At 35.3% G+C, this 27,053-nt stretch overlaps 1 protein-coding gene and 1 pseudogene across 2 annotated transcripts in view; one reads left to right on the forward strand and one right to left on the reverse strand.

The window, feature by feature from the left end:
* Positions 1-27,053, forward strand: part of SBF2 (SET binding factor 2) — a 499,779-nt gene that overhangs the window by 329,342 nt on the left and 143,384 nt on the right. The window lies entirely within an intron of this gene.
* Positions 5,550-5,959, reverse strand: LOC144235605 (small ribosomal subunit protein eS21-like; annotated as a pseudogene).

The following is a 27,053-nucleotide window of genomic DNA, read 5'->3' on the forward strand; positions in this document are numbered from 1 at the left end:
TCTCTCTCTCTCTCCATCTGCCCATCTTCCCCATTCATGCTCTCTCTCTCTCTAAAACAAAATTTTAAAAATTCCCCATGCTAATTGTTATTCTCTGATGTATAGAAATATAGTTAAGTTTATTAATATTGCAGATTTCATTGCATATTAATTTTTCTACATATTCTCTTTAGTTCTTTATGTTGGTATCATATCATCCAGTATCATTCAAATCATACAGTAATGCTTTTTACCTTATTTTCCATACTTTATTCATTTTATTTCTTTTTCTTAATGTCTGGCAAGGATTTGTAGTATAACATTAAATAGAAGTGATAGCACCTTCCTTTTAATCATTGAGCTTTGTATTTGCTAAAAGTTTTTTTTAATAGCATTTAGTATTTTATTTTTTATTAATTTTTTAACATATAGTTATGTTAGTTTCAGGTAGACAATATATCCCTCTCCCTCTCCCTCACCCTCTCCCTTTTTGCACTTCCTGCCTTCTTCGATGTGGCATCTTCTCTCCCTTTAGTTGTGGAGTTTGTTCTGTCAGTCTTCAGGCCAGTTTCTGGAGTATTTAGAATGGTTTGATAGTTATCTAGTTGTATTTGTGGGACGAGACAAGTAGGTCCTCCTACTCCACTGCCATCTTTGATCATTCCTAAATGTATTATATAAACCTTTGCTTTTGTATCTTTATTTTCTCTTTAATTTCTGCTCTACTTTTATTATTTCCTTTTTCTGCCTTTAAATTTTATTCTTTTATTTTTAATTTCTCAAGCTACAAATTTAAGATGTTCTCAAACTTCCTGAGTTTACAGAGTTCTTAGTATCTCATCAAGTTTTTCCTTGTGCCCCTTGGGCCGAAAAAAATACCTAACAGTTTCGCTTATATAGTAATGAGGGCCAATTTAAGGTGTTCTTATGTCTTTAAAACTGAAACTATACTATGAGTATCTGGGGATAAAAATACACATAAATTTTAAAAATCCAATACTTTTGTTTCATTTTTAAATAACTAATTGCTTACTAATGGTATATGTGCTGCTGTTAAGTACTGCACATTTGTTCAGATCATGGTTTGCACTACCCACATTTTGGGTTTTTAATTTTTTTTAAATAGCTTATTGTCAAGTTGGTTTCCATATAACACCCAGTGCTCATCCCAACAAGTGCCCTCCTCCATGCCCATCACCCCCCTTCCCCTATCCCCTACCCTCATCTTGAATGCGCTCAGTTTGTTCTCAGCATTCAAGAGTCTCTCATGGTTTGTTTTGCCTCCCTCCCTCTCACCAACTGTTTTTCCCCTTCTTCTCCTCCACGGTCCTCCATTAAGTTACCCATAATCCACCTATTTGTGCAAACATATGGTATCTGTCCTTCTCTGCCTGACTTATTTCACTCAGCATAACACCCTCAAGTTCCTACATTTTGGATTCTGCCTCGCTTTTAGCCTAGTACTTGATTTTACATCACAACCACTGAATCCCCAGTTTTACAGAGATATGATGTAGCATAATCTAATGTCAAAACTGTGAAATGCCTCAAATTAATTGTTCATGAAATGTTAAGAGATGTTGAAAGATGCTGTGTTTCCCATAAAAATTAAAATTATACCATGTCACTCTTGTGATTTTGATGTAGCATATCAGGGTGACTCATCCTGCAGCATAGGAACCAGGACCCTAAGGCATTCTTGTAATTACTGCTTAACATTTCATGATATGGCTGCAACTCAGGGTTTTTTCCGAGCATTTATCTGTTGATTTGAATTCACTTTACAGTTCTTTCTCACCTTAAACAAAGCTTCAGTAAAGAGGCTTATGCATATGTCTTTTTGCACAGGTAGTTTTATATTTCTGTGGGTTAGATTCCTAGGAATGGGATTACTAGATCAAAGAATAGATGTATATGTAGTTTTAACACGCATTGCCAGGTTGCTTTTCAAGAAAGAGAGAGAGAGAGGAAGGGAGGGAGGGAGGAAGGAAAGAAAGGAGGGAGGGAGGAAAGAAAGAAAGGGAGGGAAGGAGGGAGGGAGGGAAGGAGGGAGGGAAGAAGAGAGAAGAAAGAAAAGAAAAGAAAAGAAAAGAAAAGAAAAGAAAAGAAAAGAAAACTGTTATGATTTGATTCATGTTCCTGCCAGTATTATTGAGAGTATCTTCCCCATATCTCTGCCAAAAGTTGATTCAAGGTTTAGTTGCTCTTCTCAGTGTTTGTTGTTTTCCAGATGGGCAAAGATGATATGGCAGAAAGTACATATAAAGGACTTTGTTTAGTTTACTCCTGATACACAGAACCTAAAATAGTGCCTGGACCATAGAAAAGTTCAAAGAATATTTATGGAGTATATGAATCAGGAATGAATGAATCAACTGGTCATCCAAACAACTAACCTCATTATTTCTTCAATTTACAGTTCTTTGACTATTCATGGAATTTCAGCATAGGGCCCCCCGGGTGGCTCAGTTGGCTGAATGTCCAGCTCTTGATTTCAGGTCAGGTCATGATCCCAGGTTTGTGGGAAGGATCAGTCTCCACACTTAGTGGAGCCTGCTTAAGATTATCTCTCTTTCTCTCTCTAAATTCATAAATAAATAATGAATTTTAGTATCAATTTAGATGTTTGTTTGACCTTTCCAGAATTGTTCTTTTGTGTCTTGCTTATGCATACTTTTTGCCAGTTTTTCTTTTGGGTCATTTGGCTTTTTCTAGCCATCTTGTAAAAGCACTTTGTTTAATATAAATATTGCCCTTTTACAATTTTTATCCCAAATGTATTATTTATATATCAGCTTTGTATTTTATCTTTTGCCATAGCAAAACTTTTAATTTTTTCCTCAGATTTTAGCTATTATTTTTTTTTATAGCTTCTGTATATTTTCACTTTAAGTAGGTTTTCTTCATTCCCAAGATATATGTGTTGTCTAAATATTCTTGCAAGATTCTTATTCCATCTGGAACCTATTTTTATAATTGCATATTAAAAATGTCCAATTTTACTTTCTTCTAAAAGGATAGCCAGATAATGTCAGCCCAATTTATTAAATAATGTATGGCTTTCTCACTGAACTGAACTATCATATTTGTCATGTCTGGAATTCTTATACATACTATGACTTATTTCTGAATTTGTTATTCTTCTCTATTGATAGTTATGTATATATAAACTAATACTGATTTGAGTAAGGGCTTTATTATGTTCTGATAACTGATAAGGCAAGTTATCCTACACCAGTATTCTTTTTTGTACTTTTTTAGTAATTCCTGACCATTGTTTCTTTCATAAAAACATTAAGGTGATAATATTCAATTTCCAATAAAAATCAATTAGAATTAAGAATGCAAATCAATTAAAAGTGTACTTACATGTTAATTTGGGGAGAATTACTATTTTACTATATTGAGTCTTTCTGCCCAATAACTGGTCCATTTTTCAATTTGTTTTTGCTTTTTAATAAGCTTTTAAAGTTTTCTTCTTACAAATATTTTGCTTTGTTATATGTATTCCCTAGTAGTTTGTATTGCTGTTCTGAATGGAGCACATTCCCCGTTTCCATTTCTAGTTGCTTTTGCCAAAATAAAGCTAATTGATTTTGTATATATATTTCATATTTATCTATTTTACCAAGTTCTCTTATTAATTTTAGTTTTCTATTAATATCTTGGGTTTTCTAGGCTTAGAGTAGTTACCAGTCCTCCCAAAAGATAGTTTTATCCCTTCTTTGCCAATGTTTATACCAATTATTTCATTCTCATGTCTGATTGTATTTGCCAGAACCTCTAAGACAGTGTTAAATACAAATCTCATAGAAGTAATCTCTCATTCCTAACTGAAATGGCTAGTGTTTTTTCATTTAAGATAATACTTATTTGGCTTTAGTGAATATATATTACTATTATATATAACTAGCTTTCTTCTATTCTCATTTTAATCATTATATATTGACAGATAAATATTTTGATGGCTTTTCAGCATCTATTAATGTTTTTCTCTCCCTTAATATGTTTATAAAATGGATTAAATTGATAAATTTCCCTCATTGAACCACAGTTGTACTTTTTTACTCCACACATGAAACTTGTGAGTTTTTCCCAGTGGAAACTTGTAGGGTCTTCTCTTTGACTCCAGTCTTATAAAATTTCAAACATTTTCCAATACCGTTGAGTTATTTGTATGTGTTGTGCTATGTATATGTGTATGCTTGATAGGCTTTTTCAGTCTGTTCTTAAGTTAGGGATTTTTCTCAATTGTTTTCTTGGATTTCTTTTCCTTCAGCTTTTCAATTTACTCTTCTGTGATATACTGTTCAGATGTTGGCCTCCCCAGAACAGTCCTCTAATTTTACTTTATTTTCTCTACTATTTTCTGCCACTACCTTTTTTGCTTTGCTTACTGGGAGCTTATCTCCACATCCTCCAATCTTTCTAGTGAGTCTTACATTCCAGCTATCATATTTTTTAATGTCTAAGGACACTTAATTCTCTGAATATTCCCCTCTTTAAAATATTCTTATTTGGGGGGAGGGCGAAAATATTCTTACTTTGTTTCATGACTGTGATAATTTCATACATCTCTCTGAAGATATTGACTGTGTATATGTATGTGTATGTGACAGAGAGAAAAAAAGAGAGAATTTTTCTCATCTTTGCATGATTCTGTCTTTCCATAATTCCTTTGGCCAATTTTTTTCTTTTGCTCTTTGTCTTTTATATTAGAAGCTTTGTTCATTTTATCTGATAATCTTTGGTTGTCTGCTTATTTAGGAACCCTCGGTATCAATGTCCTTAATTCTTTATTTTTACTTTTTAGGAGTCGGGGCAAGAGCTGTTTAGATTTCCCCAAAAATAATCTAATGTCCTACCTGGGATGTAAATACCTGGCTGCCAGAGTTTTAGCCCCATAGAGAAAGAGAGATAGGTGTCTTTAACATTCATCATTTAATATTTTACTTAATTTTGCTCATTTTTAGTATGGTACACCAACCTTCCGTGGAGTCTGGTGTCCTTCAATTCAGTGCTCCTCTGTTGTACTTTCTCCAAGCATCTGTTGGGGTAGGAGAGGGGCAGTATCCAGCTGTGTTAAGTGGATGAGACAATCTTGTGATCCACCTTCTTTTGAAATGACTATGATAGCTTTCCTGTTATAGTCTTCCTTCACCCAGATTTGGAAGTAGCTAGTTGTGCTAGTTATGAGCCTTTGCAGATTTTTATGTATAAATTGATTTGTTCTTGGTTTTCCCCATTGTCAGTTTAGGATTTAGTGTTTTTGTTTCTACCATTTGTTGATTTGCTTTTGAACTTTCCATGTCTTCCCATTCTTAGGGTATAGTTACACTGTATAGCTTCCTTAAGGAAATAAATCTTTATTATAATCTAAGCGCTATTTTAAGAGGAAGATAATTCGAATGTTTAGGAAGAGGCAAATTTTGATGTGTTTAAAATTTTCAACTTTACTCAACTACAAAGTAAAGTAAAAATATCTTACAATAGATACAAAGCCATGCCTTCCTTTCTAGCCTTATATTTATCACTACATCTCATCTTACTCTATAGTTTAAATTCCATTCAGCCACCTTTTGGGAGGAGGGTGCTATTTATTTATGACAAATATTCCACATCCATGATCATCTCCAGTCAGAAGTTCTTTGAAACAATGTCATTGACCTTGGCCAATCAGAGAATGGAGTCATCTGACTCACCTATCCTGGGAATGGCCCTACAGATAGCATAGGTTTTAAACTGGCTGTTTAACCTACTTGTCACCTTGTCAGCCTTGACCACATTCATCTGGATGGACACATGGCACCCATGATGCAGTTGTGACGGAGCATTTCTATGGCATGTATAGGTCCATGAACCCGCTGCAGTCATTCTGCATATCAAGGGCAAGCCTGCTGACACTGCCACAAGTACAGACACAGGAAGTCAGCCACTTTTTTTATGGGATAGTAACCACACTGGGTTTTTTTTGCCTTGGTCATCCAGCATTCATGTTCTGGAGTGCTCATTGCCCTTCAGTTTTCCCCAGATCTGGTTGAACGTATCTTTAAGCCTCAGCTCAACTTTTATCTTTCATGCCATACTCAGAAAGAAATAGCCACTGTATGTATACTCTTGTTTTTTGGGAAGATTTTTGATTATTGATTCCATTCCATTCCATTTCTTTTTTTTTTTTTCCTTAGGGATGAATTGGTAGCAGATTCATCTTTTTTAAAAAAATTTTTTAATGTTTTATTTATTTCTGAGACAGGGACAGAATGAGCAGGGGAGGGTCAGAGAGAGAGGGAAATACAGAATCTGAAGCAGGCTCCAGGCTCTGAGCTAGCTGTCAGCACAGAGCCCGACATGGGGCTCAAACCCACGAACCACGAGATCATGACCTGAGCCAAAGTCGGATGCTTAACCAACTGAGCCACCCAGGCACCCCACCAATTCCATTTCTTTACTGGCTATGGGTCTGTTCAAATTTTCTGTTTCTTCCTGTTTCAGTTTAGGTAGCTTGTATGTTTTAGGAATTTATCCACTGATTCCATTTCTTTACTGGCTATGAGTCTGTTCAAATTTTCTATTTCTTCCTGTTTCGGTTTAGATAGCTTGTATATTTTAGGAATTTATCCATTTCTTCCAGATTGCCCAATTTGTTGCTATATAATTGCTCATAATATTATCTTATTATTGTTTGTATTTCTGCAGTGTTGGTTGTGATCTTTCCTCTTTCATTCATGATTTTATTTAAGTCTATGATCAGTTTTGGGTTTATTGTTTTATATGGTGCAAAATGTGGAGTTCAAGTTCTCTTTATTTCCCAAATAAATATCCAGTTGTTGTAAGATCATTTTTGAAAACATTATCCTGTTTTCATTGAATTGGCTTTGCACTTTTGGGAGAAAAATTGTATATGTATGGGTCTATTTCTAAACTCTTTATTCTGTTCCATTAATGTTTTTTTCTACTTTATGTCAATATCACGCTGTTTTTATCTTTGTAGCTTTATAATTCATGTTAAAATAGGGATGGGTAGTCCTGCAACTTTGTTCTCCTTTTACAGAATTGTTTTGATTATTCTTTTACATTTTCATGTGACTTGTTGCTTGTTTCATACAACTTTTAAAATGAGATTTTCAATTTATACAAAGAAATCTTGCTGTGATTCTGATTTGAGATTTATTGAATCTTTATAGTAACTTAGGTTGATGTTATGACATCAATTTTTAATTCTTTAACCAAATATATGATTTTTATAAGTCCTTTATCAAATTATGAAGTTTGATATTAAGTCATTTATCAAGTGTATCATATATACAAGGACTTGTCTGTTGAATTGAATATTAAATTGTCCCATGAACTTGGATACTTATTTATTCAAATTTTCTTTAATTTCTTTTCGCAGTGTTTTATAGTTTCATTGTACAGGTCTTTAACAACTTTTACCAGATTTATTTCTAAGCTTTTAATATTGTTTTATTCTGTTGTAAGTGGTATTAAATATCAGTTTCTAATTGTGTGTAAAATTGCAATTGATTTTTTTTATAATCAATGTATGTATATTGATCATCATATCCTATAACCTTCCTAAACTCATTTAGTTCTATTAGGATTTTTAAAATCAATGTCAGTGGATTTTCTACATAAATAATCATGTATGAATAAAAACAGTATTGCTTCTTCCTTCCCAATCTAAATGCTTTTACTTCTTTTTCTTACCTAATTGCACTGACTAGCTCTTCCATTAAAACATTAAATGGAATTCTCTGATTTGCTCATTTTAGCCACTCTGACTGGCGTGAGGTGGTATCTCAGTGTGGTTTTGATATGTATTTCCCTGATGAGGAGGGATGCTGAGCATCGTTTCATGTGTCTGTTGGCCATCTGGATGTCTNAAAGTAAAGATTTGGAAAAAAAAACATTAAATGGAAGTGATAAAAGCAGACATACTTTTGTTTTTCCTAATTTTAGGGGGAGTGGCATTCAGTTTTATGCCATCAAGTGTAGATGTAAGTGTACATGTTAGGTATAGGTTTTTTATAGATACACTCTACCTGTTTCAGGAAGACTCCTTTAAGTACTACAATGCTGAGAGTGTTAATCAAGAATAGATGTTGTATTATGTCAAATGCCTTTTTCTAGATTAAGGTGGTGAAATGTTTTTCTCGTAAGTTTTTTAACATGATAAATAATACTGGCTTTCTAATATGGAAACCAACTCTCCCTTCTACTTGGTCATGATAATATTAACATTTAAAATATGTTGTTGAATTAATTTACTAAAATTGTGTTTTAAAATTTTCTATTTATGTTTATGAGGGATGTTAATATACAGTTTTCTTTTTGGAAACGGTATTGTCAGTCTTTTAAAGTGAGTGGGCAAGGGTATTTTCATATTCAGTTTCTAATAGAAGTTGTCTAGAATTGGTATTGTTTCTTCCTTAAATATCTGGTAGAATTTACTAATTAATCCATAAAGCCCTGAATTTTTCTTTATGGGAAGGTTTTTAACTACAACTTTAATGATTTCATAGATGTAGTACTATTCAGGTTATCTGTTTTTTTTTTTTTTTTACTTTTATTTATTTTTACTTCAGTGGACATGTTTGTTTGTTTGTTTATTTATTTTTACAAATAGTTTATTGTCAGGTTGGTTTCCATATAACACCCAGTGCTCATCCCCACAAGTGCCCCCTTCCATGCCCATCTCCCCCCTCCCCCCCCACACCCATCAGTCCTCAGTTTATTCTCAGCATTCAAGAGTCTCTCAGGGGGGCCTCTCTCCCTTTCCCCCACCATTTCCCCCCTTCTTCTCCCCCATGGTCCTCCGTTAAGTTCCTCCTAATCCTCAGGTTATCTGTTTCTTTAAAGAACTTGGCAGCTTCTATCTCACAAGGAATTTGTTTCATCTAAGTTGTCCAATTTATAAGCACAAAGTTGATAATCATTTTCTTATTCTTGTAATATCTGCAGAATCTGTGGTAATGTTATTTCTCATAGCAATAACATTTTTTTCTATGTTTTTCATGTTTAGTCTGGCTAGAGATTTTCTATTTTATTGAATTTCTCAATGAACCAGTTTTGGGGATGTAGCAAAAGCTATTCTAAGAGGGAAACTTCCCATCTCAAGAAGCAGGAAAAATCTTAAATAAAAAACCTAACCTTACACCAAAGGAGCTAGAAAAATAATAGCAAGCAAAACTGAAAACTGGTAGAGGGAGGGAAATAAAGATTAGAGCAGAAGTAAATGAAACAAAGACTTAAAAAACCCCATAGAACAGAACAATGAAATCAGGAGCTGGTTCTTTAAAAAGATCGACAAAATTGATAAACCTTTGGTCAGACTCATCAAAAAAAGAAGAGACGACTCAAATGAATAAAATCAGAAATGAATGAGGAGAAATAACAACCAACACCACAGAAATATGAAATATTCTAAAAGAATATTATAAAAAATTATATGCCAACAAATTAGACAACCTAGAAGAAATGGATAAATCCCTAGAAACTTACAACCTTCTGAAACTGAACCAGGAAGAACTAGAAAATTTGAACAAAACAATAAACAGCAAATAAATCGAGTCAGTAATAATAATAATAAAATCTCCCAATGAACAAAGTCCATGACCAGAGGGTTTCACATGTTAATTCTACCAAACATTTATTTTTTTAATGTTTATTCTTTTTTGAGAGAGAGACAGAGCATGAGCAGGGGAGGGGCAGAGAGAGAGGGAGACACAGAATCTGAAACAGGCTCCAGCCTCTGAGCTGTCAGCACAGAGCCCAATGCAGGGCTTGAACCCACGAACCATGAGATCATGACCTGAGCCAAAGTCGGACGCTCAACCAACTGAGTCACCCAGGCACCCTGAACTCTAGCAAACATTTAAAGAAGAGTGAATACCTATTCTTCTCAAAATATTCCAAAAAATAGAAAAGGAAGAAAAACTTCCAGATTCATTCTATGAGGCCAGCATTACCCTGACAACAAAACCAGGTAAAGACACTACAAAAAAAGAGAACTACAAGCTAATATCACTGATAAACACAGATTCAAAAATCCTCAACAAAGTCATTCACCATAATCAAGTGGGATTTATTCCTGGGTTGCAAGAGTGATTCAGTATTTGCAAATTAATCAAAATGATACATCAGTAAGAGAAAAGATAAGAACCATGTGATCATTTCAGTAGACGCAGAAAAAGCATTTAACAAAGTACAACATTGATTCATGATAAAAACTCTCATCAAAGTACGTTTAGAGGGAGCATACCTCAATATAATAATGGCCGTATCTGAAAAACCCACAGCTAACAACAGACTCAATGGTGAAAAACAGAACTTTTCCTCTACAGTCAGGAAGAAGAGAACAATGTCCTCTCTCTCCACTTTTATTCAACATAGTACTGGAAGTTTTAGCCACAGCAGTCAGACAAGGAAAAGGAGTAAAAGGCATCCAAATTGGTAAGGAAGAAGTAAAACTTTCACTATTGGCAGGTGACATGTTATCTATATAGAAAACCTGAAAGACTTCACCAAAAAATTACTAGAAACTTATAAATGAATTCAGTAAAGTCTCAGGATACAAAATCTATGTACATAAATCCATTGCATTTATATATACTTATAACGAGGCAGTGGAAAGAGAAATTAAGAAAGCAATCCCATTTACAGCTGCATCAAAGATAATAAAATGCCTAGGAATACCTACCTAAACAGATGAAAGAACTGCTTTCTGAAAACTCTTAAGACGTTGATGAAAAAAATTTGAGGACAACACAAAGAAATGGAAAGATATTTCATGTTTATAGATTAGAAAAACAAATATTGTTAAGACGTCTATACTACCTGGGGCACCTGGGTGGCTCAGTTAGTTAAGCGTCCTATTCTTGATTTCTGCTCCAATCATGATTTCATGGCTCCTGAAATTGATCCCCACATCGAGCTCTTTGCTGACAGTGCGGAGCCTGCTAGTGATTCATTCTCTCTCTCTCTCTCTCTCTCTCTCTCTCTCCCCCCCCCCCCCCTCCACTGCTCACACACACTCTCTCTCTCAAAATAAATAAACTTTAAAATATATAGGGGTGCCTGGGTGGCTCAGTCGGCTAAGCATCCGACTTCGGCTCAGGTCATAATCTCACGGTTTGTGGGTTCGAGCCCCATGTTGGGTATGTGCTGACAGCCAGCTCGGAGCCTGGAGCCTGCTTCAGATTCTGTATCTCCCTCTCTCTCTGACCTTCCCATGCTCATGCTGTCTCTCTCTCTGAAATAAATAAAACATTAAAAAAAAATAAAAAGTATATATACTAGCCAAAGCAGTCTACACATTTACTGCAATCCCTATCAAAATATAAATACCATTTTTCACAGGACTGACAAAAACAAACTTAAAATTTGTATGGAAGCACAAAAGACTTTGAATAGCCAAAGTTATCTTCTAAAAGAAAAAGCTAGAAATACCATAATTCCAGCCTTCACATTATACTACAAAGCTGTAGTGATCAAAACGATATGGCACCAGCACAAAAGCAGACACATAGATCAATGGAACAGAATATAGAGCCCAGAAATAAACCCACAATTATATGGTCATTTAATCTATGACAAAGGGGGCAAGAATGTGCAATGGGGAAAAAAAACACTATTTCCAACAAATGGTATTGGGAAATCTGGACAGCTACATGCAAAAGAATGAAACTGGACCACTTTTATTATGCCATACACAAAATTAAAAATGGATTAAGGGCCTAAATGTGAGAACTAAAACATAAAAATCCCAGAAGAGAGCACAGGCAGTTATTTCTCTGCCATCAGATGCAACAACATTTTTCTGGATATATCTCCTCATGCAAGGGAAACAAAAGGAAAAATAAACTATTGGGAATACACCAAAATGAAAAGCATCTTTACAGCAGAGGAAACAATCCACAAAACTAAAAGACACCCTGTTGAATGGGCAAAGATATTTGCACATGACGTATCTGAAAAAGGGTTAGCATCCCAAAATATATAAAGAACTTACACAACTCAACACCAAAAACAAAATAATTCAATTAAAAAATGGGCATAAGACATGAACAGACATTTCTCCAGAGAAGACATACAGATGAAACATGAAACAGTGCTCAACATCGCTCGTCATCAGGGAAATGCAAATCAAAACAAACCACACCTGTCAGAATGGCTAAAATCAAATACATAGGAAGCAAGTGTTGGCAAGGATATAGAGGAAAAGGAACCCTCATGCATTGTTGGTTGGAATGCAAACTGCTATAGGTACTGTGGAAAATAGCATGGAAGTTCCTAAAAAAATTAAAAATAGAACTACTATATGATCCAGTAATTGCACTACTGGGTATTTACCCAAAGAATTTGAAAACCCTAATTCAGAAAGTTATATATATCCTATGTTTATTATATCATTATTAACCAAGCCAAGTTGTGGAAGCAGCCCATGTGTCCATTGATAGTGACTGGATAAAGAAGAGGTAGTATATATGCAATGGAATATTATTCAGCCATAAAAAGGAGTGAAATCTTGCCATTTGCAGCAACAGAGTTGGAGCTAGAGATTATAATGCTAACCGAATAAGCCAGTCAGGGAAAGACAAATACTATATGATTTCATTCATACGTGGAATTAAAGGAAAAAATGAACAAAGGGAAAAAAAAGAAATAAAAAAAACAGACTTAACTATAGAGAACAAACAGATGGTTATCAGAGGAGATGTGGGTGGGGGGATAGATTAAATAGGTGGAGATTAAGGGTGCATTTATCTTGATGAGCACTGAGCAATATATAGAATTGTTGAATCACTCTAATTTAACACTGTATGTTAACTATACTGGAATGTAAATATAAATAAATAAATAAATAAGAGTTAATACCTGTTCTTCTCAAAATATTCTAAAAAATAGAAGAGGAAGGAAAGCTTCCAAATTCATTCTGCAAGCCCAACATTATCCTGATATGAAAACTAGACAAAGATACTGCAAAATGAAAAACAAAAACAAAAATTTTCCAAGAAGCAGTTTTAGGTTCCATTGACTTCTCTGTTGCTTTTTGTTTTCTATTATTGAATTCTGATCTGATATTTATACTTCCTTTCTTCTACTGATTTTACGTTTAATTGACTCTTTTCAGTTTTTTTAAGGTTGAAGCTGAGGTGATTGATTCAATACCATTCTTCTTTTCTAACATAGGCATTTAGTGCTATAAATTTCCCACTAAGTACTACCTTAGCAGCAGCCAACAAGTTTTAATATATTTTCATTTTCATTCACTTTAAAATACTTTCTTGGGGCTTCTGGCTGGCTCAGTTGGCAGAACATGTGACTCTTGGTCTTGGGGTTGTGAGTTCGAGCCTCTACACGTTGGGTATAGAGATTACTTAAAAAATAAAAATTAAAAATACTAGTAAAAAATTTTTAAATACTTTCTCATTTCCCTTTTTATTTCATTTTGAACTCTTGGATTATTTAGAATTGTGTTATATAGTTACCATATCTTTGTGGATTTTTCAGAGGTTTTTAGGTTAATACTTTCTCATTTAATTTTATGATCAGACATTCTATTATTTCAATCCTTTTAGAATTATTGAGACATGTTTTATGGGCTAGTATATTGTTTATATTGGTAAATATTCCTTGTACACTTGAAAAGAATGTATATTCTGGTATCATGATCTCGGTAGACACAGCATTGTGAAATTTTAAGTTGAGCTATCCTTTTTCCCCCCTATATAAGATTGTTGAAGTAGTAGTTTGCTTTTTTTAAAAAAGGAAAAACTTTCCTGATACTCAAGTCTACACTCTAATTCTGAAAGTTCATCAATGTCAAAAGAAGTTTACATGTCCTAACAGCTACTAGAGAATCAAACACGATTTGCATAAAAATATTGTTCTACTTATTCAGCACAGAAATGATGAAGCTTCACTGTGAACACAGAAAATAAAAAGAAGATTAAATACCTTTTTTATAAGTACAACATAAGCCAAGGATAGCCAGATTATAGATAGTTTGCATCACAGATGTCTTAGTTCAATAACAAGGTCAAAGGGAAAAGATCCACATCTCATTCTTTCAATCTGCCTGGCTATTACACCCTTTGAGTTTCAGACTGATCTTTTGACTCTTTTATCTATGACTGATTTTATGAAAAACAGTTCCAAATCTCCTGTTCTTTAGCCTTCAGACACTGACATTTTTTAGTTTCTCTAGAAGGAGTTTAGTGCACTGGCTTAATATTCCCTCCCGTAAGTTTTCATAGTTCAAAAATGGCAATCAAAACCCAAGAGTGGAGCAGTTATGGGAAGAAAATGGAAGGAAAAATCACATGAGCTCTACATGTGAAATACACGTGGATTTTGAAGCCTTCATTTGAAAAAGGAGTGTAAAATGCCTCATTCATGGTTTTTGTATTGATTATTAGTTGAAATGATTGTACGTGAGATATATTGGGTTAGATAAAATATATTATTACATTTAGTTTTACCTGTTTCTTTTTACTTTTTAATATCAGACCACTAGACAATTTTAAATTACATAGTTCACATTGTATTTCTGTCAGACATTGCTGTATAATCTCACACTCAACCCTCAGCCCAAGATATTGGTCCTGTTTCACTCTACTCGTATTCATTTTCCTTTGACCTTGGCGATAGAAGACTGGTTTTAAAAAAGAATAATTGAGGGGTGCCTGGGCACTTAGGTGGCTCAGTCAGTTGGGTGTCCGACTTTGGCTCAGGTCATGATCTCATGGTTCATGAGTTCAAGCCTAGCATCAGGCTTTGTGCTGACAGCTCAGAGCCTGGAGCCTGCTTCAGATTTCTGTGTTTCCTCTCTCTCTGCCCTTTCCCCACTCATGCTCTGTCTCTCTCCTTCAAAAATAAATAAACATTTAAAAAAATTTAAAGTAAAGAATAATTGAGAACAAAAGTCTTCCAGAGATTTCTTGGTGATGCTTTTTAATAATGGAACTAGCACAAAACTCATCCCAAACTACCAAACTTTCTGGTATGTAACTCTGTGTCTGCCTCACACTTCACACTTTATTAAAGTCCACGTGACTTGGATCTTACTGCAATATTTGGCTGAACTTTAGGCAGGCGTTTGGGGCCAGGAGTTAGAGGTGCACTCTTAAAATGGTAAGGAAAATCAGACACTTGGCCAGTAAGGTGATGTATTCCAAAAGATCATTGCTAAATCCCTCCTTCTGCAGTTCACAGCATGAGCTGTATGTTCCAGGAGCCAGACTAAAAACTGGTAAAGATTTGTAGTCTGTTTTATAGTCAGGAAGATGTATTTTTATAATAATTTTTGATTCTTCAAAGTTACTTAGCTCTTAACAGTTTCAAAATTTCCCAACCATAGTAAACAGTTGCCATTATAATCCTGTGCATTAAGAATTATATTTGGACTGAAATATTCTAGCCATGTTTTCAGAGAGTGTCATTTTCCCTTAAAATCTACCTCACAGTTGCAAAACTTCTTCCACTTGATTTAAATTTCCCAGGCTCCATTATAGAATTCAACTCTGGACTTATCTGTGTTGTTGCTGCTGCTGCTGTGCTGCTGCTTTTGTTTCAATTAGGGTATGTTTCAGAGCAAGTTTTGCAGGTTGAGGAATGACATTTCTATCAATAATGCATCTGAAAGATGTTCAGCCAAAGTTTTCACCACTGCTATGGCCTCATGAGGCACTTCTTGTTAGAGATGAAGTAATATAATTTTAAGGACACTCTTTCCTAATGTGGTCTGTCAGGAACACGTTTTGAGCCTAACATTCTATTCTATAAACTTCTGGAATCTAGCCTTGTAGCCAAAGTATTTGCTGAGGATATTTGTCTAGATAGCCACAAAAAGAAGCATCCCTTTTCCTAGTGGGTATTTTAATAATTGAACCAGTTGAAATAAATGGCACAAAAATGAAAAAAAATAAAAGTCATTAGAAATCATTAAGTCCAAACTCTTTTGTAGGTGAGGAAACTAAAGTCTACAGTGGTAATGTGACTCACTTAAGATCCCAGCAAAGACATTGGCATACTATGGATAAGGATATGGTCTTTTTCCAGTATGTTACACATGATCTTTAAACAATAAAATAATATTTGATCTATAACCATAATATTTTTTCAAATTTATTTAAGGACATTTTTAATTCACTTAAATAAACATAAACTAGCCCAATTTGGAAACTTCTCTTGAGGCGAAACATAATGCTTTCGATAAAATCAAAATCAGTGGGCCTCATTTCCAATGTAGAATATATATATTGGTTGTCATGTTTAGCTTTATATTTAAAACACTGCTACTAATACCATGTGCACACTAACAGCCATTAACTAATGGCATAGAGGAGCAAAAAATTAGAGAGAGGTATGAAAGAAAAGAAATGAATCCAAAGAACCTGTTCATCGTCCAATTCAACTTAAATGCCTGCCCTTTGAAAAGATAGTTGCAAATGACATATCAGATAAAGGACGAATATCCAAAACCTATAAGGAAGTCACCAAACTCCATACCCGAAAAACAAATAATCCAGTGAAGAAATGGGCAGAAGACATGAACAGACACTTCTCCAAAGAGGACATCCAGAGGGCCAACAGACACATGAAACAATTCTCAGCGTCCCCCATCATCAGGGAAATACAAATCAGAACCACACTGAGATACCACCTCACGCCATTCAGAGTGGATAAAATGAACAAATCAGGAGGCTCTAGATGCTGGTGAGGATGTGGAGACACGGGCACCCTCCTACATTGTTGGTGGGGATGTAAACTGGTGCAGCCCCTCTGGAAAACAGTGTGGAGGTTCTCAAAAAATTAACACTAGAACTCCCCCATGACCCAGCAATAGCACTGCTAGGAATTTACCCAAGGGATACAGGAGTGCTGATGCATAGGGGCACATCTACCCCAATGTTCAAAGCAGCGCTCTCAACAATAGCCAAATCATGGAAAGAGCCTAAGTGTCCATCAACAGACAAATGGATCAAGAAGATGTGGTTTATCTATACAATGGAATACTACATGGTAATGAGTAAGAATGAAATCTGGCCATGTGTAGCAACATGGATGGAACTCGAGGGTGTTATGCTGAGCAAAATAAGTCAGGCAGAGAAGGAGGACAGATACCATATGTTTGCATGTATAGGTGGATTTAGGAGGAACTTAATGGAGGACCATGGGGGCCATGGCGGAGAAGAAGGAGAAAAATAGTTGGGGAGGAGGGAGGCAAACCATGAGAGACTCTTGGATGCTGAGAACAAACTGAGGACTGATGGGGTGGGGGGGGGGGGGGGTGGGGCATGGAGGAGGGCACTTGTGGGGATGAGCACTGTGTGTTATATGGAAACCAACTTGACAATAAACTAATAAAAAAATAAAAACAATATCAAGACAAAACAAAAAAATGTCTGCCCTTCATTCATAAAACCTTCTCTGATGGCTATGGCAGAATCACCCCCTTTTGTATACTCTCATACGCCTTTTTCTACTTTTAGTATGGCATGGTAAATGCATTGATTCGCATTAGCTTGCACTGTGCCTGCCTATCTGTTAGTTCCATTACTTTGTAAGCCCCTCTAGTGTAAGACTAACTCAAATGATAGGTCCCATATGTAAGTTTTCATTTTGTAGTCCATATTTATTGCCTGAAAAAATGAAGACATAAGTATAAAGTAAGATAAACTTTTTGTTTTTTGAAACACTTAGGTCTTAGTTTAAAGAATTTTGTGCCAGTTACTTTTACTAAATGTAGAGTAATTTGAAGAATACAATATATTTCACACATTCACATGAGTCTAAAATCAAGTCAGATATAGCCCTATTTTTTCTAGAGTGGTTCAAGGTCATATCATAAAGGACAATGGTTTTGCATACATTAGAATAACTAGAGTGCTTATTAAAACACAGATTGCTGGTCTCCACACCTAGGTTTCTGATTAGTAGATCTGGAGTGGAGCCTGAAAATTTTCATATTTAACAGGTTTTAGAGTCATAGTGGTGCTTCTCTTCCAAGGACCCCATTTTGTGAACTACTATTGCAGGTAAATGATGGAATGGAAATGGGGGGTGCATAGATCTTTTCAAGTTAGTGTTTTCATTTCCTTTGGGTAAATACCGAAATGAATTGCTGCATCATATGGTACTTCTTTTTTAATTTGGGGGGGAACCTCCATACTGTTTTTCATAGTGGCTGCACCAATTTACATTACTAACTAAAGGTTCCCTTTTCTCTATATCCTCACCAATATGTGATATTCCTTGTCTTTTTGGTAATAGGCATTCTGACAGGTATGAGATGATATGTCATTGTGGTTTGGGTTTGCAGTTCCCTGATGATTAGTGATGCTGAGCATGGTTTCAAGTGGCTCTTGGCTGGCTGTCTTACTTGCAAAAATGTCTATTCCAATCCTCTGCCCATTTTTAAATCAGATTTTTTGGTTTTGTTTTTGTTTTTTTGCTATTGAGTTGTATGAGTTCTTTTTTATGTTTTGGATATTAAGCCCTGACTGGATATATGATCTATAAATACCTTCTCCCATTCTGTGGGTAACCTTTCATTTTGCTGATAGTTTTCTTCCCTGTACAAAAGCTTTTTAATATGATGTATTCTCATTTGTTTATTTTGTTTTTGTTGCCTTTGCCTTTTTATTTTGTTTTGGTTATTGTTTTTCTTTTTCATTTATTTACCAGTTTTTAATCCTTTCTCTATATCCATGTTGTCACCTTGTTTCATTTTACTTCTTTTTTAATCAATGTATAATATATTTTTAATTAATAAATTTTTAAAATTTACATCCAAGTTAGCATATAGTGCAGCAATGATTTCAGGAGTACATTACTTAATGCCCCTTACCCATTTAGCCCATCCCCCCTCTCACAACCCCTCCAGCAACCCTCTGTTTGTCCTCTATATTTAAGAGTCTCTTATGTTTTGTCCCCCTCCCTGTTTTTATATTATTTTTGCTTCCCTTCCCTTATGTCCATCTGTTCTGAGTCTTAAAGTCCTCATATGAGTGAAGTCATATGATATTTGTCTTTCTCTGATGAATTTCACTTAGCATAATACCCTCTAGTTCCATCCACATAGTTGCAAATGGCAAGATTTCATTCTTTTTGATTGCCAAATAATACTCCATTGTGTATATATACCACATCTTCATTATCCATTCATCCATTGATTGACATTTGGGCTCTTTCCATAGTTTGGCTATTGTTGATAGTGCTGCTGTAAACACTGGGGTGCGTGTGTCCCTTCGAAACAGCACACCTGTATCCTTTGGATAAATATCTAGTAGTGCAATTAATGAGTCATAGGGTAGTTCTATTTTTAATTTTTTGAGAAACCTCCATACTGTTTTCCAGAGTGGCTGCACCAGTTTGCATTCCCACCAGCAGTGCAAAAGGGTTCCTCTTTCTCCGAATTGTCGTCAACATCTGTTGTTGCCTGAGTTGTTAATGTTAGCCATTCTGACAGGTGTGAGGTGATATCTTAATGTGGTTTTGATTTGTATTTTCCTGATGATACATGATGTTGAGCATTTTTTCATGTGTCTGTAGCCCATCTGGATGTCTTCTTTGGAGAGGTGTCTATTCATGTCTTTTACCCATTTCTTTACTGGATTATTTGTTTTTTCGATGTTGAGTTTGATAAGTTCTTTAAACATTTCGGATACTAATCCTTCATCCAATATGTCGTTTGCAAATATCTTCTCCCATTCCATCAGTTGCCTTTTAGTTTTGTTGATTGTTTGCTTCGCTGTGCAGAAGATTTTTATTTTGATGAGGTCCCAATAGTTCATTTTTGCTTTTGTTTCCCTTGCCTCTGGAGATGTGTAAAGTAAGAAGTTGCTGCGGCCAAAGTCAAAGAGTTTTTTGCCTGCTTTCTCCTTGAGGATTTTGGTGGCTTCTTGTCTTACATTTAGGTCTTTCATCCATTTTGAGTTTATTTTTGTGTATGGTGTAAGAAAGTGGTCCATGTTCATTTTTCTGAATGTCCCTGTCCTGTTTTCCCAGTACCACTTGCTGAAGAGACTGTTTTTATTGCATTGGATATTCTTTCCTGCTTTGTCAAAGATTAGTCAAAGATTACATTTGTGGGTCCATTTCTGGGTTCTCTATTCTGTTCCATTGATCTGAATGTCTGTTTTTGTGCTATGGTTTGGTTATTTTTTAATGTTTTTAGTGAATTCCAGTTAGCTGACATACAGTGTAATGTTAGTTTCAGGTGTACAGTATAGTGATTTTACCACTTTCATACAATACCCAGTGCTCATCACAAGTGCATTCCTTAACCCCTGTGATCTATTTTTTAGGTTAATTTTTAAAAATTTTAGAGTGAGAGAGCATGAGCAAGGGAGAGGGGCAGTTGATTCTAAATTTGTTCTAATAGTTTTTAGTGGAATCTTTAGGATTTGTTGTATATAATATGTCATCTACAAATAGTCACAGTTTTGCTCCTTCCTCTGTGATTCTGATGCCTTTTACTTCTTGTTCTTGCCTAATTGCTCTGGCTAGGACTTCCAGTACTATGTTAAATAATCATGGCAAGAGTAGGCATCCTTGTCTTTTTCTTGAGCTTTGGGGAAAAGCTTTCAGTTTATCACCTTTGAGTTTGATGTTAACTGTGGTATTGTCATACATGGCCATTATTATGTTGAGATATGTTCTCTATCCACTTTGTTAAGGGGTTTTATCATGAATAAATATTAAATTTTGTCAAATATTTTTTGCATGTATTGAGATGATAATATGATTTTTATCCTTCAATTTGTTAATGTTAGAGTATCATACTGATTTACAGATGTTGAACCATCGTTGCGTTTCTGGAATAAATCTGACTTGATCGTGGCATATGATTGTTTTCAATGGATTGTCAAATACAGTTTGCTAATATTTTCTTGAGGATTTTTCATCTGTGTTCATCAGGGATATTAGCCTGTAATTTTCTTTTCTTGTTCTGTCCTTGTCTAGCTTTAGTATCAGGATAATGCAGGCCTTGTAAAATGACATTGAAAGTGTTCCTATCCCTTCTATTTTTTGGAAGATTTTGATAAGGATTAGTATTAATTTTATTTAAATGTTTGCTGGAATTAATCAGTAAAACCATCTGGTCTTGGACTTCTGTTTGTTGAGAGATTTTTGATTACTCATTCAGTTTCCTAAAATCTGAAAGTCTGTTCAGATTTTCTATTTTTCATTATCCATTCTTGGTAGGGGTTATGTTTCTAGGAATTTATGCATTTCTTCTAGGTTGTAAATGACAGACTAGGTTTTATACAAAGCTATTTGCTAAGGCATATATGTGCTAATTAATCATATGTTCTCTTATGCTAGTTATTACAGTGTCCAAAGCAGATCTTATAAACAACACTCAAAGCTGATAGCTTCTCTCTCAATACAAGGTGGGCCTGGTTCTTGCCTTTCCCTCCTATACCCTCAACCCTCTATTCCTATCCAAAGCTTGGTCACCTAACTTAGAATATTTCTTTTTCCTTCCCAATTCTTTTTTTTTTTTAATGTTTTTTATTTTTGAGAGAGTTCAAGTTGGGGAGAGGCAGAGAGAGGGGGACAGAGGATCCAAAGCAGGCTCTGCACTGCCAGCAGCTAACCCAACCCCAATGTGGGGTTTGAACTCACAAACCGCAAGATTGTAACCTAAGCCAAAGTCAGAAACTCAACTGACTAAACCACCCAGGTGCCCCCTTTCCTTTCCTATTCTGTCTGTTCATGAAAAAAAAAATTCTGATCTCCCTTATCAACAAGAATTCCTCTGTTTTTTCTACTAACCTTGCCCCTAACTTTTCTATGTCCCGTACCTTTGCAGTCCCGACAGGCCTTTTGCATTTTCTGGAGTAGTTACAATGTAACCAAATACCTTCTATTTTGTGTTTCTGTGTTATTTAGGAAAATTACACCCAGAAAGAAAAGAGTTTGGTTTTTTAAAAGAATTCCAGCCAATGGTATAATTTTTTTAACCTAAGATAGCAGTACGAATTAAGTGTTTTGATGATTGTTAGTTTCAAAGTTAACTCTTACATCCTTTCAAAAATACCATGACGTTGTGTGTGTGTGTGTGTGTGTGTGTGTTTGCGCGTGTCGCATCTGTGTGTTCATTCGTTCATTCCAAAAGTTATGTGGAAAAAAAATACACAGTTTTCTAAAATGTTCAATTAAAATCAGAAAGAGAATTTGATACGTTGTCATGCCAGTCATTTGATAGACAAACTTTAGTGTTCCAAAATAAAAAATTAAACATAGTTTCTACCTGAGATTTAAGGTCCAAGGTATGTGTCACTAATATTTACACCATGTTGAGCCTAAAGAATTATACATGATTGCTACCCTCACCTAATACACCTGCCTGCTTACTGAATTTTATTTCCTATTTTGTCAGTGACTATAGGACTATATAAGACAGTAATTTGTTTTTTAAAAGGAATGAAAGGGAAGTTGTTTTGAGTCTTGCTGGAAAACCATGTAGCTAGCAAACATGAAGGAAAATGTATTAAAATATTCAAATAGTGATGGCCTAGACAAATTTCTAGACACTGTAAACTCTAGAATGCCCCAGTTACGAGTCCTGGTCATTTAATTTACCTCCACACATTTACTTCCACTCCCTCAAGCATAACTAAAAATTATAGTAGAGGGATTTTTTTTAAGATTAACAAAAATCCACACGAACAAATAAAAAAGGTAAAGAAATGTTAGCAACAACAACAAAAAAATAAAGATTAGCAACAAAATTTTGGAAAACAAAGCAAATGGGCAGTGGTTAAGTGACTTAACAGACATGAAAAAGCTGAAATTAGGAACATGAGGAAAAAGCAGAAAAGCATCCTGGTTTATACAGAACTCCCCCCAAAACTCAGAAGTTGGTAGGAGTAAAGAAATTATGGCCATGGTGAAAGTTCAAATAAAGGTAGTGAATATGAAGATGAGGGGATAGATAACAAAAGTGATGAAGACAGAATTAACAGTATTCGATTAAGCTTCAAATAGGCCAATGATTATAACTGTTTAATTCATAACCCCCAGCACAATGCACCTAGTTCGACTAAAGATATTTGTTGGATGGATAGATGGAAGGAAGTTCGCATTAGAAGCATAAACTTGATATCTGATTGCATGTCAGAGTATGATAAGATAGAAAAATTTCTGGTTAGGTGACTAAATAGATGCAGGTCCTTTTTACCAAGTCAGTATAGAATGATATCAGGCTTGAAGGTAAGGATAAGGGGCAGAGATAATTCAGTTTAAGATACACTGAGTGTGAGGTATTTGCATGGTGTCAGATTGAAGGTGGCTTGTCAGCTGGAGATGAGGAGGGTTATCTAGGCTAGAAATATAAATTGCAGTGGCACCTTATACCACAGAAATGGCTGAGCCAGCCTAAGGAGAGTAGGTACCGTAAAAGAGAAGATCTAAGGATGAAGAAAGAGTTAAGAGCGGCACCTGGGTGGCTCAGTCGATTAAGTGTCCAACTATTGATTTTGGCTCAGGTCATGATCTCATGGTTTGTGAGTTTAAGCCCTGTATTTGGCCACGTGCTGACAGTGTGGATCCTACTTGAGATTCTCTGTCTCACTCTCCCTCTCTCTCTGCCCCTCTCTAACACACACTCACTGTCTCTCAAAATAAATAAGCTTGGGATGCCTGGGTGACTCAGTTGGTTAAATGTCCAACTTCAGCTCAGGTCATGATCTCACAGTTTGTGAGTTCATGCCCCACATTGGGCTCTGTGCTGACAGCTTAGAGCCTGGAGTCTGCTTCAGATTCTGGGTCTCCCTCTCTCTCTGCCGCTCCCCTGCTTATGCACTCTCTCTCTCTCTGTCTCTGTCTCTGTGTCTCTCTCTTTAAAGTAAATAAATAATCATTTAAAATAAAAAAAGAAAAATTAAAAAATAAAGAAAAAAAAGAATTGAGAAATACTGACATTTAGAAGATTGACAAAATAATAAAAATCTATAAGGGATATTGAGACAAAAGGATCATGGATGTCAGAGGACAGAAGTTGTAAAAGGAAAAGTAGAGTCATGAAAGCCAAGGAAGGACATTAGTTTAGGAATAAAGTGACTCTTAAAAAAAAAAAAAAAGAGTTAAATGGTATGAATAAACATATAATTTGTGATTAGGAAAAATATGAAGTATAGACACCAAATGTTACATGGTTGTTTAAGGGTTGCGGGATTTGACATAAGATGTTTTTCTTTCTTTTCACTTACCTATATTTTTTGTCTTTTATAATGAAATGGAAGTTTGTGTGTTTTTGTTTTTTTAAAGGGAAGCAGTTTCAAAAGAAAAGCATGTGTTTAATCTTAACAAATGGTATAGAGGTTAAATTAAATGTCTAAACGTAATCCATTTGGTTGGCAAGAGGTTATTGTTGGTGACCTTTGCCAGTAATAGTGGGGGTGGGAGCTTCAGAAGGCCAAAGCCAATATAAAGGGGGATGATCTTCTGGCCAGGGTCTAGTTTTATTTGTTATTAATACAAAAGTGCAGAATTTGCACATTGTTTTCTTCGGATTCCCAGGGCTGCTTTCAGGTTACTATCCTAACTTCTGTAACACTTCACATTTTACTGAGTGTCTTTCTTACCATTGCTTTATGAAAAAAAAAATTCATCATGGTGTTGATCATTCCTCACCTATTTATCTTTAAGGATGGTTAGATGTAGTTAATTGAGTCTCACTTTCATATATTTCATTCATTGTATAGACTCTGCTTTTGACATTCAAAAAGATTTTCATAAATAGTGCTGCTGAGCAATTATAGTCTTATACATTCCAGAATATTCTTCATGAAACCAAAAGCTAGGTAAGGTTTTTCTGATCTTATGTTGTCATTATTTTTACAGCGTAGATCATGTAGAAAATTGTCTCTAGTTATTAATGATAATAACTTTATAATATATAATATATATAATATATAACTTATATAAGNAGCCTGTTTCAGTCTGTGACTCCCTCTCTCTCTGACCCTCCCCTGCTCACACTGTCTCTCTCTCTCTCTCTCTCCTAGAAATAAATAAAACATTTTAAAAAAATAAAATAAAATACTAAAAAGAACTGTTGGTTTTTCTTTATAACTTCACTTACATACATGAAGGCTTTTCTATTGTGAAAGGCTACTTTTCTATAGGTTTTATTTATTAATTAGCTGTTCTAAATGTGACAGATTAGCCATTCTAAATGTGGCAGATTTATAATTTACTTTATTTTTTCTTCACAGGAACTTACTTAAAATATGCTTTTGGGGGAGAGGTGGGACAAAGGAAAGCAAACAAAAAATACAGTCTAAAAGCTACCTTGAAACTATGTAAACTGTATAAATTATTAATGTTATCTCTTCATGATTAAATTCACTAGCTTTGCCTTGCTTTGAAGATAGAGGAAGTGGTTTATCAATTAGAATTTCTCTTTGAAGCTCTCTCTTTCCTTGTCTTCCATTATGAAATATTTGCTACATATCCTCCTCCTTCTCTGGCCATTCCTTTTCCATCTTGGAAAGCTTATCCTTCTCCATTTGGCTTTTAATTTGTAAAGCCTCTTATTCCTTTTTGTCTTTTCCACACCCACAACTTAATTCACAAATTTGTTTCTCTATCCCAAACCTTTCCTTCCTCTGAGGTCTACACCCAAATATCCAGCTGGCTACATGATATCTCATTTTCATGTCTCAAGGACACTTTGACTTCAGTTGCAAACTGAACTTACAGTATGCATTTTCTCTACCCCTCAACCCTCAAACCTGATCCTTTTCTTATTATTCCAAGTCTTGGCACATGTACCACCATTGATCCAGTTATACAGACCAAACCCTGCATCATCCTTGACACTTCTCCCCAATATCAAGTTACATTGATTTTTATCACCTAAAAATCTTGTAACTCAATCTACTTCTCTCTGCCAAGATGATGACTCTTTTCTTGTCTATTGGTCCCTGTGCATTAGGAGTCAAAGTACCTTGGTGACAGCCCCAGTTTATAAATTAATAATATTCTTGTTTTATCCCCTGGTAGAAATGTTCCTCTTTTGGGGACTGGAACCTCTTACCTCGCAGAGCTCAGAGTTACATCAGTGGAAAATGCAAATTCTCCAAGTGGGTCACTATGTGTGATGAGAAGCAGGCAGGGCTTTTGATTCCTGGATCTCCTACAGAGCCCTTTATTGCTCTGGACCTTGCTCAAAGCTACTGTCTCCTGGTAAGAGCTAGAGCAGTAGTCCCAGATGTGGAATAGGCTGTCTCCATAACCCAAAGAGGCCTACCAGAAATTGTGCTTCCTTCCTCATGGTGGGAGTTATAAGATACAACAAATTGTCCTTTACTTTGAATGAGATGTTCCAGCATGCCAGAACCTTCATAGGGCTTATCTCCCATCCTCTGGGTACAAATACCTTACCAAGGTTTCAGTATGGTAGCCACTTCTTGTTCATCCAGCCTGATTAACATGACGTCATTAATGTAGTAGATTGAATATAATGTTCTGTGTGATGTTCAAATGGTCCAAATTTCTTCACAGCTGAAATTGTATGGAAGGGGTTTTAGTTAACATAACTCTGTTTACCATTGTCCGTTTCATATAAGTTCAGACTTTTTCAGATTGTCCTCTCTGATAGGGACAGAAAAGAACATGTTTACCAAATTAGTGGTTGCATGCAATATATCTAGGGCCTTGATAATTTGCTGTAGCAAAGGCAACACATCTTTGTTACATAACTGCATCTAGTTTCTGCAGCCAACAGACTGGAGAATTAAATATAGATAAGACAGAGACCATTACTCCTGAATCCTTTAGCTCCATAAGAGGGGAACAGATTTTCATTATCAATGCCAATAAGTCCATTTAAAATAGGGACTAAAATTTCATACCAAATAGTGGGGACAAGGATTTGTTTGGTACATTGTATTTTATATTAAAAAAAAAATTGTAATGTTTATTTTTGAGAGAGATAGACTGAGTGAGAGCAGGGGAGGGTCAGAGAGAAAGGGAGGCACAGAATCTGAAGCAGGCTCCAGGCTCTGAGCTGTCAGCACAGAGCCTGACGTGGGGCTCAAACTCATGAACAGCGA

This window comes from Crocuta crocuta, unplaced genomic scaffold (assembly GCF_008692635.1).
Source record: "Crocuta crocuta isolate KB4526 unplaced genomic scaffold, BGI_CrCroc_1.0 scaffold255, whole genome shotgun sequence".
In the NCBI taxonomy this organism is placed as follows: Eukaryota; Metazoa; Chordata; class Mammalia; order Carnivora; family Hyaenidae; genus Crocuta; species Crocuta crocuta.